We start from the raw sequence: 16966 nt of genomic DNA, 5'->3' as shown, positions 1-16966 counted from the left end.
GAAGTGAAGTCATAGGACATTCTATTCCTTTCTATGTCTTTCTAGAAGAGCAGTTTAGCATGGTGGCTAAGAGTGCGATGTTTGAAATCCTAGCTCTGTCAGTAGCATGTGACCTTGGGCAAGGTCACTTAGTTTCTATGAGATTCAGTGTCTTCCTCTGTAAATTGGATAATATAACAGTATCTATCTCACAGGGGTGTTGGGAGGATTAAATGGGTTAATATGAGTAAAACACTAAGAATAGTGCCTGGCATATAGTAAGTTCTCAAAAAATGTTGGTAAACAATAGCATATGTAAATTATATAGACTATAAACTCCTCAAAAGCAGGAGCCCTGCATTCTTTGTAGCTCAGCTAACATGTAGAGCCCACTCAAGATTCTTCTACTGGTTTGGCTCAGCGGTATTAATTTATTAACACATGCAGGCATTGTCTTGCTTGCTGGTTTCTCCATCTGCTCTAAATTTAGTACTAAATAAAGACAGTTGTGGGGTGGAGGAGATTTTAGAGATCTCTGGTCCAAATCCATTGGGCTTTTGTTTTGTTCAAAAGCTGTAATCTAGACAGAATTTAGAAATATCTGCTGAAGACTGTTTTTAGGCATGTGTTGCAGAAATTTGTAGCATCTATTTACGTTGTTATGTGTATCCATACTTTGAATCTTCAACCATTTGCATATGGCAATATCCTGATATTCCAAATTTGATGTTACTCCGTATATGAGCCCACATAATTCCTAACTCATTATAATGTATGGATATTAAATAAATTGATTTATGAGAAGCAATCCACTTTTTCAATCTTAGAAGTAGAATAGTCACAATTCTACAATCCCAGGTTTAAATAAAGATGTCTAGGAGTAGGGTTCCATTATTAAATTTTACATTTGTTTTAGTGCATAATAATACCTTATGTCTGTATACCTTATTTAATGTTTACAATCACCCAGTAAGGTAGGCAGGTAGGGGAGTATCATGAATCTCATTTTATAGATGAAGAAATTAGAACCAAGAGGTGTTAACTGACTTGCCTAAGTTTACTAAGTGGTAATAAATGGCAGAGCCAAGACTATATTCAGTTTTCTGACTATTAGCCAGTGTCCTTTTCCACTCTCCGGGCAGAGGGAAAAGTTAGGAATTCTTCCACCAAGTTTTACAGCCAGACTGTATGAAGGACCTGACAGTACTCGCCAACGGTGGTCTGTGTGTAAAGGCTCCTTTGGTCAGTCCCAGTTTGTAATGCTATAGGCCCATCCCCTTGGCAATGAAGATTTATACCAGGAAAATGTTGCAGATAACCGTGTTTAACTGCATCTGCTAGAACTGAGAAACTTTGGGATTGAAAGATCAAAAACAATCATTGAAGAACTAACTTGAATAGTGGCGGGGAATCTTCCAATCAAGTACTCAACCTCTTTGCTCCTTACTTCAAGCTAAAGATGCCTATGAAACCCCACATAATGTGGCAGCAGACAATATTTTTGTAGACAGAACTTTGAATAAAAGCAATCATAGTTTTGAAGAGTCTGTTTTTACTGGAAGAGAGCCACCACCCCAGAATTTCTTGTCACTAAATAGTTAGGAGGGAACAGGATCAGAAGTAGAAAGAGAAGTAGCCTGAACATACAGCTGATGGGCACGGACTTTACTTGGTTTATGATGTAAAGGAGTTAGCGTGAGTGGTAGAGACAGAATGACTAAAATCTCCATGCAGTTAGCGTATATATTCTGATCAGATGAGTGTAAACTGGCATAGACAAGTATGAAACATTTGATGTTGGACATAGAAAGGGGTGAAGAGAAAGCCAGACAATGTAAGGGATCTATTCCACATAACACCCTAGTATGATAGCTAGGAGCCTTTATATTTCAGAGGACTGAATACCCATTCAGTGAGCTTGAACAATAACAGAATTTATCGATTTCTTATAAGTCCAAAGAACAGGGATGGTACCAGCATCAGATGCAACTGGTTCCACAGCTCAGAGGAATCAGAGTTTTCCCTCTCTCTCCTTCTAACTTTTAACTCTGCTCTCCTCTGTTTGTTATCCCCTTTCCTACTGCAGATGGGCTTCCTCCGTGTAGTCAGAGATGGTTGCCAGCAAAGGCAGGCCAATGATCCATCCTAGCATAGCCATCCCAGCACAAAGAAAAAGCACGGCTTCCATGTATAAATTCACAGAGAAGGATTGTGATTGGCCAGTGTGAGCCATATGTCCACCCAGGGACCAGTCTCAAACACTCAGGTGAGTTCCAGGATTCATCAATCCTTGGTCATGTCTCCACATGCAAATCAAAGCAAGCAGATGGGGTCTGTTCCCAGAAAATTGGTGATGAGGAATTTGGCTGGGCTATCACAATCCACTATAGTAGTAGTTCCAAAATTTGTCTGAAGGTAAAAATCACCCGGACCTTTGTTAGAAAACAGATTCCTGGGCTTCCCACTCAGACCAATGGAATCAGAATTTACAGGGGAGAAGAATGGTAATTTGTACATTTAACAAATAACCCAGGTGTATTAGTTTACTACTGCTGCTGTAACTAATTACCAAAACCCTTAGTGACTTAAAACAACTTAAATTTATGTTACAGCTCTGGAGATGAGAAGTCCAGAATCAGTTTCAATGGACGAATGTCAGAGTGTGGAAAGGACTGGTTTCTTCAGTAGACTCTGAGGGGAAAATTAATTTCTTGCCTTTTTCAGCTCCTAGTGGCTTTCTAACAACAAGGCTTTTTTTTGTTTTTCCTTTTTATCTTTGGCTGCGTTGGGTCTTTGTTGCTGCACGTGGGCTTTCTCTAGCTGCGGCGAGCAGGGGCTACTCTTCGTTGCGGTGCGCGGGCTTCTCATTGTGGTGGCTTCTCGTTGTGGAGCACGGGCTCTAGGCCCACGGGCTTCAGTAGATGTGGCATGTGGGCTCAGTAGTTGTGGCACACAGGCTTAGTTACTCTGCGGCATGTGGGATCTTCCTGGACCAGGGATCAAACCTGTGTGCCCTGCATTGGCAGGCAGATTCTTAACCACTGCGCCACCAGGGAAGTCCCTCATAGTGGCTTTCTAGTGATATTCCTTGCCTTGTGGCTCCATTTTCCATCTTCAAAGTGCACCACTTCAACTTCTGGTTGCAACGTCACATTGCTTTCCCTTTGACTCCAAATCCTCCTGTGTCTCATTAGTCAGGATTATTATGATTACATAAGGCCCACCCAGATAATCCAGGATAATCTCTCCACCTCAATATCCTAATTTAATCACATCCGAAAAGTCCCTTTTGCCATATAAGGTAATATTCATAGGTTCCAGAGATTAGGACATGGACACAGTTGGGCCATCATTCAGTCTATTGCACCAGGTAATTCTTATTATCAGGCAAGGCTGAGAAACACCACAAGGAATGGTTAGTTAACATAAGAACTGCAACATAAATATTCCAAGCTATAAATACTGTAGAAGAATAACTAATTATTTAACTGTATATAATATATAGATGCCCAAATTGGGTGTCCCAACCACCATGTTTTGGCATGTACCAATAATTCATGATATTTTATTGTTGTATAGTGGATCATTGAATGAATTTACCAAAATCTGTTTGTACATTCACCTGTGGATGGACATTTGGGTTATTTCCAGTTTTTGGCTATTTTGAATAAAGATGCTATGAACATTTGTGTACAGGTCCTTGTGAAGACATATATTTTCAACTTGGGGCAGTGGGATAAACATCTAAGAGTGGAATTTCTGGGTCATATGGTAAATGTATATTTTTTTTTTTTTTTTTTTTTTTTTTTTTGTGGTACGCGGGCCTATCACTGTTGTGGCCCCTTCCGTTGCGTAGCACAGGCTCCGGACGCGCAGGCTCAGCGGCCATGGCTCACGGGGCCAGCCGCTCCGCGGTATGTGGGATCTTCCCGGACCGCGGCACGAACCCGTGTCCCCTGCATCGGCAGGCGGACTCTCAACCACTGCGCCACCAGGGAAGCCCTATATTTAATTTTTTAAGATACTGCCAAACTGCTTTCCAAAGTGACTGTCCCATTTTACACACCTACCAGCATTCCAGGCACTCCACACCCTTGTTAGCTCTTGGCATGGCAAGTCATTTTAATTTTATCTATCCTAGTAGGCATAAAGAGGTGTCTCACTGTAGTTTTAATTTGCATTTCACTGATGACTATTACTATTGAGCCTCTTTTCAATAGTATATTTTTGCCATTTGTACATTTTCTTTAGGCATTTTGTTTTCTTTGTCTTATTTCTCTCCCATCACTCTTTCCTGATTTTTTTTTAAGATCCTGCTAATGCAAATGCCCTTAAAGTAGCAGTGGTGGCTTCATCCGTGGTGGTTTCTGCTAAGTGAGGCCTTGGAAGGAAGTGATGATGGTAGATGAGATTGAGGAGGTGGGTCTGGTGTGGTCAATGCTGAGGGCAGAGTGGGGAGGAGCTGTGAGCGGTTACAGATCAGGGAAAGCTAGGACAAGAGCAGCTGTAGTTTGGGCAGAAATGAAAGCCTTCCCCATCACCTTAGGGCTTTCCTGCCTCAGTTGTTCCTGTCGAAGTTTTATTATTTGCAACCAAAAGAGTAGTAACTAATATAACCTAACAGGTCACTGTGCTCCCTAGCCATCTGATCCAATATAAATCCTGACAATCCTGAGTAGTAGCTATGAGACTTCTTTGGATTTTTATCTTCTGAGCCTTTGTTTCCTTATCTATAAAAAAAAGAGTTAATGGCCATCATCAAAAAGTCTACAAATAAATGCTGGAGAGGGTGTGGAGAAAAGGGAACCCTCCTACACTGTTGGTGGGAATGTAGATTGGTGCAGCCACTGTGGAGAACAGTACAAAGGTTCCTTAAAAAACTAAAAACAGAACTACCATGTGATCCTGCAATCCCACTCCTGGCATATATCCGGAAAAGAAGAAAACTCTAATTTGAAAAGATACACGCACCCCAATGTTCATAGAGGCACTATTTACAAAAGCCAGCCTAAGTGTCCATTGACAGATGAATGGATAAAGAAGATGTGGTATATATATATATATATATATATATATATATATATATATATATATATACAGTGGAATATTACTAAGCCATAGAAAATAATGAAATAATGCCATTTGCAGCAACACAAATGGACGTAGAGATGATCATACTAAGTGAAGTCAGACAAAGACAAATATTATATGATATCACTTATATGTGGAATATAAAAATTAGTACAAATGAACTTATTTATAAAACAGAAACAGACTCACAGACATAGAAAACAAACTTATGGTTACCAAAGGGGAAGGGGCAGGGATAAATTGGGAGTATGGGATTAACAGGTGCACACTACCATATATAAAAGAGATAAACAGGGCTTCCCTGGCGGCGCAGTGGTTGGGAGTCCGCCTGCCGATGCAGGGAACATGGGTTCGTGCCCCGGTCCAGGAAGATCCCCCATGCCGTGGAGCAGCTAGGCCCGTGAGCCATGGCCGCTGAGCCTGCACGCCCAGAGCCTGTGCTCCGCAACGGGAGAGGCCACAATAGTGAGAGGCCTGCGTACCACAAAAAAAAAAAAGAGATAAACAACAATGATTTACTGTATAGCACAGGGACCTATATTCAGTATCTTGTAATAAACTGTAATGGAAAAGAATACAGATATATACGTATATAAGCATAACCGAATCACTTTGCTGTACACCTGCAACTAACAAAATATTGTAAATCAACTATATTTCAATTAAAAATTTTTTTTAATTTAATAAATTAATTTAAAATGTTAATGGCACCTTCCTCACAGAATTATTGAATAGCTGACATGAGATCACACGTGCAAAAATGCTTAGCAAATTTTTAAGTGCCCAAAGGGTGAAAAGTGTTGTTGCTCCTATGATTGTTAACCAGGAAGTGACTGACAAGTGCTGGCAATCAGTCATCTTGTGAAAGGGTATTCCCTTTCTAGTTCCCTTTTGCCAACTTCATTACGTACATCCAGGTGAAAAAGTCTGAGGGCCACTTGGAAATAAGAGTTTGCCAAAAAGGGATGGGACAAAAGAACTAATCTTTGATTCCTGAATGTAGCTCATTTGATTCTCACAACAACCTTAAGTTTCTTTTGAGGATAAGCTCAGGAGTGGAACTGCTGGGGTTTAGGGCTACCCAGCCTTATCCTCATGCAGTAATGCCCAGGGCTCTCCTGAATGACCACACCAGGAGCAGTCACTTACAGTCTCATCGGGAGCACCTTAAGCGTCCTGTCACTCCACCCACTGCCAGCAGTTAATGGCATCTGATTTCCTTTTCTCCAATCTGAGAGGTGTAAAATGGTATTTAGTTTTGATTTACATTTCACTGATTACTAATGAGGTTAAACATCTCTTAGCAGACTTATTAGTCATTCAGGTTTCTTCTGTGAATCGCCTCTTCGTATCCTATGCTCATTTAGTTTTCTGTCAGATTCCCTGTCTTTTCCTTAAAGCTATCTTTATACTTACCAGGTGTTATTTTGGTTTTTGTTTTTTTTTTCGGTACACGGGCCTCTCACTGTTGTGGCCTCTCCCGTTGCGGAGCACAGGCTCCGGACGCACAGGCTCAGTGGCCATGGCTCAGGGCCTAGCCGCTCCGTGGCATGTGGGATCTTCCCAGGCTCCGTGGCATGTGGGATATTCCCAGACCGGGGCACGAACCCACGTCCCCTGCATCGGCAGGCAGACTCTCAACCACTGTGCCACCAGGGAAGCCCTTCCTTAAAGCTATCTTAAAGGAATTTTTTTGAATATTATAAGTATTTATTTTGTGTTAATTTTGAATATTACAAATAACTTTTCCCAATTGACCACTTGTCTGTTAGTTCCATTTATGATGGCCTCCATAGGACAGAAATATTTAATTTTGATTTCATCAAATCTATGGATTTTTTTTCCCCTTAAAATTTGTGCATTTGGCCTCTTTTTAAAATTTATTTTATTTATTTTTGGCTGTGTTGGGTCTTCGTTACTGTGCATGGGCTTTTTTCTCTAGCTGCGGCGAGCCGGGGCTACTCTTTCATTGCAGTGCATGGGCTTCTCATTGCAGTGGCTTCTCTTATTGCGGAGCACGGACTCTAGGCGCACAGGCTTCAGTAGTTGTGGCACGGGGGCTCAGTAGTTGTGGCTCACAGGGGCTCAGTAGTTGTGGCTCACGGGCTCTAGAGCGCAGGCTCAGTAGTTGTGGTGCACGGGCTTAGTTGCTCTGCAGCATGTGGGATCTTCCCGGACCAGGGCTCGAACCCGTGTCCCCTGCAATGGCACGTGGATTCTTAACCACTGTGCCACCAGGGAAGCCCCACATACTTTCAATTCAAGTTCAGAAGTATGTAACCTCATCCATCTTACATGTATATCTCCTTTCTGCCATGTCAAAATCTCAGTTCTCAATGACACCAATATACTCATTTCCTTTATCGTTCTTTTCAACAAATTATTTTTTGATTTTGCTATTCATATTTATTGCTTTTCTTTCCTCTCCCCCACCATCATCAAATATCATTGATTTTTGCCCTTATCTTTATGGGCTTTTGCACTGAACGCTTAGCTCATTTGGTTTCAATATTTCTTGTTTGTTAAATAAGTGCATGTGGCACTATAAATCCCTTTTAAGGACTACCTTACATATACTTTGACACGTGGTGTTTCATTTTTTTGTAATTTTCCTTATTTTAATATCTTTATTCTGGTATTTAATAGTATTTTTTGCATTTTCAGATTTTTAGGAATTTTAAGCTATCCTTTTGTTATTGATTTCTAAATTTATTGCATTCTTCATTAGAGAACATGGGCTGTATGATGTTAACTCTTCGGAATTTATTGAGGTGCATGACTAGTACATGACTGATCTTTGAGACTATTCCATATATTCTTGGAAAGAATATATATCCTTTATTTGTTGAGTATAAAGCTCTCTATTAGACTGAGCTTACTAATTGAGTCATTAAAATATGTTTTATAGGGGCTTCCCTGGTGGTGCAGTAGTTAAAAATCCACCTGCCAATGCAGGGGACACAGTTTCGAGCCCTGTTCCGGGAAGATCACACACGCCGTGGAGCAACTAAGCCCGTGCGCCACAACTACTGAGCCTGCTCTCTAAAACCCGCAAGCCACAACTACTGACCCCGTGCGCCTAGAGCCAGTGCTCCGCAACAAGAGAAGTCACCTCAATGAGAAGCCAATGCACCACAACGAAGACCCAACACAGCCAAAAATAAATAAGTAAATAAATAAATTTATTTTAAAAATATATATATTTTTTATCTTCACTTTAAAAAAAAAAACTATTTGATCTATCAGTTTCTAAGGTAATACACACAGTCCCTGACCTATGATGGTTCAGCTTAAGATTTTTCAAATATACGATGATGGGAAAGCTATACAGTTTCAGTAGAAACTGTACTTTGAATTTTGAACTTTGATCTTTTCCTGGGCTATCGACATGCAGTACAATACTCTCTCCTGATGCTGGGCAGTGGCAGTGAATCATAGTTCCCAGTCAGCCACAAGATCACCAGGGTGAACAACTGATACATTTACAACCATTATGTACCCATACAACCACTTTGTTTTTCACTTTCAGTATGGTATTCAATAAATTACATGAAATATTCAACAGTTTATTATATAAAATAGGCTTTGTGTTGGATAATTTTACCCAACTGTTGGCTAATGTTAAGTGTTCTGAACTTGCTTAAGGTAGGCTAGGCTAAGCTATGATCAATAGTTTAGGTGTATTAAACGTGTTTTCAACTTTTTATCAGGATATAACCCCATAGTAAGTTAAGGAAGAGCTCTATATTAAATGTCTAATTACGGTTGTTGATTCTTCTATCAGCTGTTGCTTTATATTTTTTTGAAGTGATATTGTTAGGTGCATATAGTTTATAATCTTTATAGCTTCTCAGTCTATACTGCATATGAAGTCCTCTTTGTTCCTTATGATGTTTTCTACTTTAAGGTCTATATTGAGTGATATTAAATGGAGTTCTTTTGGTTCATATTTGCCCTGTATCTCTTTTTCCATCTCTTAATATTCAAATAATGATTCACTGGGCACTTCCCTAAGCAGTGTTGTATAATAGCATGGCAAGCATCAGGATGCCCCTGAGTCCAAGTTCAGCTCCTAAGGTTGCAATCCTGCACTGCACCCTGCTCATTTTCTTATTATTTTTCTCTCCCACGACTGTCTTGTTCATTATTATATCCCTATCTTGGAGCACTGTAGCTGACACCTAGTAGGCACTCAGTAAATATTTGTTCAATATGAATGCCCTCAAGAGCATACAGCCTTATTAGGAAAATGAGATCCCTTCAAGAATAATTTATGGAGCACTTACTACATGCTAAATCTTTCCCACACGTATTACCTCTTTGATCTTATCTCCATCCTTGCTCCTCTCTCTTACCCTGTCCTATCTGCACTGATCCTACTGTTGTTACATTAACACACTAGGCTCATTTCTACTTCAGGATCTTTATACCTGCTCTCCCCAGATTTTTGCATAGCTCACTCCTTTACACCTCAGGTCTGCTCAGATGTCACCTCTTCAGACAACCTTCCCTAATCACCCTATTTAAAATACTACTCCACCCTCTCTCCAAATCTGGTTATTCTCTATGATCTTTCTGAAAAAAAAAATCACTATTTAATATTATATTATTTGTTTGGCTACATGTTTACTGTCTGTAGAATGTAAGCACTTTAAAGACAGAATTTGTCTTATACACCACTACATCCCCATCTAGAGCAGTGCCTGGCAAACAGTAGACACAAAAAATTTTTGTTGGAGAGAATTTTCAGTTAATTCTCAGGGAAAAAACGTTAAAGAAGTATGATGATACTTATTTTTACAGATGAAGTAACTAAAGCTGAGAAGATTCAGTAACTTGCCTAGGAACACAGTGATGGAGAAGGATTTGAACATAGGTCCCTTTGACTCCAAAGCTCATCCATAATGCCCACCGCTATTTTATTGTCTCCTAATGAAGGAGAATGCAAACACACAAGATGGTAGGAAATCAGGTGCCAGTTGGGGGCTTGTGGTTTTTTGGATGAGATCAGCTGAGACAGAGTCACTGGTAGACAGAGGGTTGGGCCCTACGGATGACTGAGCGTTGGAAAAGTGGGGAAGGGAGGGAGGCAAACCCTAGGCCTGGCCTGCGATTGCCCACTGTGGCTTTTTCCTTTGCTGAAGAATCAGTTCTGATTTGCTCCCTGGGGGAGCAGTTAGGGCAGGCTGTAGGGGAGGAGGGCATGAGCCTGTCTTCCAGGGCCTTTGGGTCAAACCCTCCAACAAAGAACCTTATCCCAGGGGACTCTGCGGACTGTGGTTAGGATAGGATTTAGGACCTGCATTCTAACTAACTGGCGTAGCCTCAGGCAAGTTCAGACCAGAAAGCCCCCCTGCAAAGCCATTTATCTATGTGCTGGGGAGGGCAGATGGGCATCCAGGCTGGAGGGGGCTTCTGAGCCAGGGCATCTTTTTTAGAGAGGATAGGTGTTATTGTTGAACCAGGTAGGAGCTGACCTGATAACCAGCATCCCTGAAAAGGAGAGAGAGGAAACAGCTCTGACCACCAGTGGCTTCCAGGGCCTTCTCATTTCCTTGGCGATTAAAGATACGTACATGGATATGCAGGTACCCAGCAATGGAGGAGTCTTGCGTGGCCTCAGAAAGGGCTGTGCCCCCCTCGCAACATAGGAGCAGACCCTGGATCCTGCAGTGCTTCTCTACCAGGTTCACCTTGCAGGCCAGGCTCCGGCAAGCTCTGGGTAGCCATAGGCAGGGAGGCAGCGGAGGGCAGGAAGTGTGGGGACAGTTAAAAGGTAGCAGCTGAGCTGCATGAGCTGCTTGTATATTTTGGAGAAAACCATAATTCAAAAAGAGTCATGTACCACAATGTTCATTGTAGCTCTACTTACAATAGCCAGGACATGGAAGCAACCTAAGTGTCCATCGACAGGTGAATGGATAAAGAAGATGTGGCACATATATACAATGCAATATTACTCAGCCATAAAAGGAAACAAAATTGAGTTATTTGTAATGAGGTAGATGGGCCTAGAGACTGTCATACAGAGTGAAGTAAGTCAGAAAGAAAAACCAATACCATATGCTAACACATATATATGGAATCTAAAAAAAAAAAAAGGTTCTGAAGAACCTAGGAGCAGGACAGGAATAAAGATGCAGCCGTACAGAATGGACTTGAGGACACGGGGAGGGGGAAGGGTAAGCTGGGACGAAGTGAGAGAGTGGCATGGACATATATACACTACCAAATGTAAAATAGATAGCTAGTGGGAAGCAGCCACATAGCACAGGGAGATCAGCTTGGTGCTTTGTGACCACCTAGAGGGGTGGGATAGGGAGGGTGGGAGGAAGACACAAGAGCACGGGGAAACGGGGATATATGTATATGTATAGCTGATTCACTTTATGATACAGCAGAAACTAACGCACCATTGTAAAGCAATTATACTCCAATAAAGATGTTAAAAAAAAAAAAAAGGCAGCAGCTGGGTGCAGCTTAGCAGAAGTGCCAGGGAAGTGAAAGTCAGCCAGGCAAAGGAAAGGGGAAGAAGCAAAAGCAGAGAGGCAGCAGCTGCCACTGGGAAAAAGGGAAAGAAAACGCTCAGAGCAGTGGCAAGTGTTCTGGGAGCCTCAGAGAGGTGAGGGCTCTGCCGGCCTCCTTTTCTTGGAAGAGGGGGACTGAAGGGCTGAGTCTTGGAACCAGGTGTCCTTACCCTTCACACGGCTCCTTCCTGAGGGTTAGATGTGGGGTGTGTGCTGCTGAGATGCTCACAGCATCCTTCTTCTCCTTCAAGTACCTCCCCTCTAAAAGGTGCCACTTGATTATCCTCAAATGGCTCAGAAAATAGTAACTGTAGTTTTGGTTCAAGGTAAAGCTAATGATTTTCCTCAAGGTTGTCTCCCAGGAAAAATGCTTCAAAAAGAAAAGATGTTGGTGATGTTAAGGTATAACAGTTTCCCCCTTAGAGCTGAAAGCTACAATCCCTTTGTACAAATACTCATTATAAAATTCTTACATCCCTAAAATGATACCATAGCACAAATGCCAACTCTTTTTTTGTTTGTTTGTTTTTGCTTTTGATGATATCATCATTTATAGCACTCCCTGCCTGCAATGTTCCCTCTTGTGCCTGTGACTTGAGGACATGGGGGGGGAAGGGTAAGCTGGGACGAAGTGAGAGAGTGGCATGGACATATATACACTACCAAACGTAAAACAGATAGCTAGTGGGAAGCAGCTGCATAGCACAGGGAGATCAGCTCGGTGCTTTGTGAGACTGTTAGATGCCAAGTTCACTTGTTGGACTAAAAACTATCTAGATTTAAGGCTGATTTGGAGTCTCCTAGGGAAAGGGAAAGACTGGATAAATTATAACCCTTTCAGTTAATGTTCATCACCATTCAATTCCTTACTCTGAAGTATGGCATCCAGTAGGCTCACTCTGCATGTACATTGAATGAAAGGATGTTTGAAAAAAGAAAGCTGACCTTATGATTGAAAACCATTTGAAGTGCATAGAATCACAACTGTGGACTGTCTCCTAAATGTTCCTTACCATTATTCCCCTCCCCAATAAAATTTGCATTTTATTTTATTATTATTTTATTTATTTATTTATTTAGCGGTACGCGGGCCTCTCACTGTTGTGGCCTCTTCTGTCGCGGAGCACAGGCTCCAGACGCGCAGGCTCAGCGGCCACGGCTCACGGGCCCAGCCGCTCCGCGGCATGTGGGATCTTCCCGGACCGGGGCACGAACCCGTGTCCCCTGCGTCAGCAGGTGGACTCCCAACCACTGCGCCACCAGGGAAGCCCTAAAATTTGCATTTTAGACCCTATAGTTCTGGGCCCTAGAGTCTACCTTGCCTCTGGAACTCTGATCCAGGGAGCAGCAGTATCAGCCTCATCTGGGAACTTGTTAGAAATGTAGACACTCCAGCCCCACCTGGGATCCACTGAATCAGAATCTGCACTTTAACAAGATCCCCAAGTGATTTGTGTGCATGTTAAAAGTTGGAGAAACACTGCTCTAAAGCACCTGGTCCACCTTCTTCCTAAGGCACCTGGTCAGGAGGCCCTCCGAGGCCCTGGCTTCAGCTTATAACTATAAGGGTCACCGGGAAGCTCCATACAGTACAGTGTGTGGCAGGCTGGAGGCTACAGAGGGTTCAAATTCCAGCCCTGCTGCTAAAGGAACTTTATCACATGGGCAAGTGGCTTAAAAAATTCAACTTACAGAAAACTTGCAAGAATAGTACAAAGAACTTCTGTATACCTTTATCCCTATTCACCAATTATAATGTTAACATTTTGCCACATATGCTTTAATATTTTCTCTCTCTACCTATATAAATATTATTAATGTTTCTGAACTCTTGGAGGGTTAGTTGCATACATTGGTATGCCTTCCCCCTTAATACTTCAGTGTGTACTTCCTAAGAACAAGGACATTCTCTTACATCATCACAACACCAGGGCCAGATCCAGGGGGAGGCAAGCAAGGCCTGGGAGTGAGTGATCCCAAGGGGGGCTTCCTTAAATTTTGCACCCTAGGAGCCTTGCTTGCCACACCTAGTCCTGGCCCTACACACTACAGTCATCAAAATCAGGAAATCTAACATTGATTCTGTTGCCCATATTACAATTTTGTCAATTGTCCCAATAATGTCCTCGATAGCAATTTTTTCCCCACACCCAATTCAGAATCACGCGTAGAGTTTAGCTGTCATGTCTATTGAGTCTCCTTCAATCTAGAACCGTTCTTTAGTCTGTCATGACATTGACATTTTTGAAAAGTAAAGATCAGTTCTCGGGCTTCCCTGGTGGCGCAGTGGTTGAGAGTCTGCCTGCCGATGCAGGGGATATGGGTTCGTGTCCCGGTCCGGGAAGATCCCACATGCCGCGGAGCGGCTGGGCCCATGAGCCATGGCCACTGAGCCTGCGCATCTGGAGCCTGTGCTCCGCAAGGGGAGAGGCCACAACAGTGAGAGGCCCGCATACCACACACACACAAAAAAAAGATCAGTTCTCTTACAGAATGTCCCTCAACATGGGGACAAGTTTTTTAAATCTCCTGATGGTTCAGTTTAACCACCTGTAGATTGAGACTTGAGACAGGACAGGTGTGGGTGGATTAAAAAGTAGCTATTACTGATTAGGAGCTTGTCGGTACCATGCTAAGTGCTTTACATGCATTATCTCATTAAGTCCTCCCTACAGCTCTGTGACAAAGGCTGTCTTTTTACCCCCGTTTCACAGATGAAGAAACTGAGGCTTGGAATAATTTGTCCAATGTAAGGAGTGAAATGGGGACCTGAACCAAGTCAGTCTGCCTCCAAAGACTATTTGCTTAGTAACCATGCTAGTGATGCTTACCTAAATTTATGTAACATAAAATTCACCATTTTGGGAATTCCCTGGTTGTCCAGTGGTTAGGATTCAGCGCTTCCGCTACTGGGGCCCCGGGTTCAATCCCTGGCGGGGGAACTAAGATCCCACAAGCTGCTCGGCGTGGCCAAAAAAAAAAAAGAAAATTCACCATTTTATTTTCCCCCCACATTTACTGAGATATATAACATCATTTAAGTTTCAAGTGTACAAAGTAATGATTTGATACATGTATATATCACAAAATGATTACCATTATAAGGTTAATAAATCTATCACCTCACATAATTACATTGTTTTTTCTTTTGTGGTGAGAACATGTAAGATCTACTCTCTTAGCAACTTTTAAGTATACAATACAGTATTGTTAACAATAGTCAGCATATACTATTAGGTCCCCAGAACTTATTCATCTTATAATTAGAAACTGGTACTTTTGGCCAACATCTCCCTACTTCCCCTGCCCCCCAGCCCCTGTCAACCACCACTTTACTCTCTGTTTCTATGAGTTTTAATATTTTAAAGTGTACAATTCAGTGTCTTTTAGTACAGTCACAATTTTGTACAACCATCAGCACCATCTAATGCCAGAACATTTCCATCACCCCAAAAAGAAACCATATATCTCCCAATTCCCCTCTCTCCTATCCCCAGACAACCACTAATCTACTTTCTGTTTCTATGGATTTGCATATACATACAATATAATACTACTGAACAGTAAAAAGGAACTAACTACTGATACACACAATAACATTTTGGATTTCCAAAACAACTGAGTGAAAGAATCCAGATACAAAAATCTGCATACTCTAAGATTTCATTTATATTAGATTCTAGAAAAACCAAAACCTTAGCAACAGGAGGCATGTCAGTGGTTACCTGGGGTCTGGAGTACGGAGGTGAGGATTGACTGCAGAGGGACAGAAGGGAACATTTTGGAGTGATGAAAGTGTTCTAAAACTGGATTGTGGTGGAGGTTATACGATGTATGCATTTACCCAAATTCATCTCTCTACCTAAAAAAGTTTGTAAATGTAAAATTATACCTCAATAAAACTGTAAAAAAAAAAAAAAACCCAAACATACCTGTCTTCCATTGTTCAACTCATCAACATGTCTTCCTTCATAGGCTGGCCCCGAATCTATCTTCCCAGCCTCATCTCCCACCTGTCCCCTCTGTGCATTCACTCAACAAATATTCTAACATTCCATGCAAGGCCCAGTGTTAGGCACTCTGGAGGGAGTGAGAGAAGAGAACCTCTGTCCTCAGGGAACTCACAGCCTAGTCTGGGAGCAGAAAGAAAGGGTGCTCAACCTTGAAAAACATCAGGGGTCCTAGAGGATCACTGAGTCTTATAGGAGAGGAAGAAGAAGATACGTTCCAGTCGCTTTCAATTTCAAGTTGCAAACAAGTTTCAATTTAATTTTTTGAATAGGGAATACATTCACATGGTTCAAAAACAAAAGAAAGTGTACAGTGAAAACTTTCCTCCCACCCATCCCCCATCTGCCCACTTCCCACTCCATTCCACACAACCACAGCTGTCATAAATACACATTACTTTTTCTCCTTTTTAACAGAAAAGATAGCATAATATACACATTGTCCTGGGCCTTGATTTGTCATTTGGCAGTAAACCTTGGAGATCTTTCCATACAGGTACAGCAAAAAACTTTACTCTGACAGTTATATAGTGTTCCTTTGTATGGATGTGCCATAATTTATTTATCCAGCCTCCTTTTGGTAAGCATTTGAGTTATTCCCAACAGCCTGTTACGGCAAACAATGCCACAGTAAGTAACCTCTTGTAAGTAGTATATTATGTTTTGTTTTGTATATGGCCAAATACATCTGTGGCTACATATTGAAATTTCTTTAAATCATTTACAAACACACCAACCACTTCCACATCTCTAGGCTGTTTTCTCTGCCTTGAAATTCCCCGCTCAATCCCTTTCTACTGGCAAACTCCTGCTTTATCTCAAGATCTAGCTCAAATGTCACTGTCTTGTGAAGATTTCTGAACTCCCGCAGGCAAGATGGGGTTGCTCTTTCTCTTTTCTCTCACATATTCCATCCCCACATCACCAGAATTGTCTACTAACACTTCACTCTTCCCCCACTTGACTGGGAGGTACTCAAGGGCATGTGCTATAGTAGATTTATCTCAGAAGCCCTTAGAACTCGGTACCTGGTAGATATTGAATAAAACATTCATTGCATGAACGGTTAGGACTGACAAAGACGGCTCGCATTGCTCCTGTCCCTCACTTTCAGCTGCCTCCCAGCCTCTGTTAATACTTAGAGGACTGCCACCAGACAAAGGTGGGCCGCGATTTCCCTTCCCCTCCCACCTGATTCCTTCCTTCCTGCCTTCACCCCTTTCCCCCCTCTGGAATCTGTCCACAGCTGCCCTTGTGGCCCTTGCTGGATCCAGCTATTATGGTGGGGAAGGAAGGAAGGAAGGAAGGAAGGAAGGGAGGGAGGGAGGGAGGGAGGGAGGAGGGAGGGAGGGAGGGAGG

Source organism: Monodon monoceros, unplaced genomic scaffold, assembly GCF_005190385.1.
Source record: "Monodon monoceros isolate NGI ecotype Baffin Bay Population unplaced genomic scaffold, NGI_Narwhal_1 Super_Scaffold_1, whole genome shotgun sequence".
NCBI classification, from domain to species: Eukaryota; Metazoa; Chordata; class Mammalia; order Artiodactyla; family Monodontidae; genus Monodon; species Monodon monoceros.
Note: the sequence above shows the minus strand (reverse complement) of the source record.